The sequence below is a fragment of the Prunus dulcis genome, chromosome 8 (genome assembly GCF_902201215.1).
Source record: "Prunus dulcis chromosome 8, ALMONDv2, whole genome shotgun sequence".
NCBI classification, from domain to species: domain Eukaryota; kingdom Viridiplantae; phylum Streptophyta; class Magnoliopsida; order Rosales; family Rosaceae; genus Prunus; species Prunus dulcis.
The window spans coordinates 12,084,870-12,085,257 of NC_047657.1; positions in this window are offsets into that span (position 1 = coordinate 12,084,870).

The window sequence follows — 388 nt, forward strand, 5'->3', positions numbered from 1 at the left end:
GAGTGGACAATGTTGAACCTATTGTGGATCCTAATGATCAAGTCATGGGTATTATACAGGATGCTTTTCCATTCGCATCGACCAACATCAATCGGGAAGGGGAAGATGACGTGCCTACACCAATAGACAGTGCGGAGTTTGAACAGTATGAAAAACTGTTAAAAAATGCCAACCAAGAGTTATACCCGGGGTGCGAGAGTTTTTTCGTTCTCACTGCCATTGTGGAGCTAATGCACGGAAAAATAAAGTATCGTATGTCGAACTTGTGTTTCGGTTACTTTTTGGGGGTTTTCAAGAGAATGCTTCCGACGGACAATTGTTTGCCGAAAGACCATAAACATGCACAGAAGGTGTTGCATGGTCTTGGATTGGGTTATGAAAAAATCCA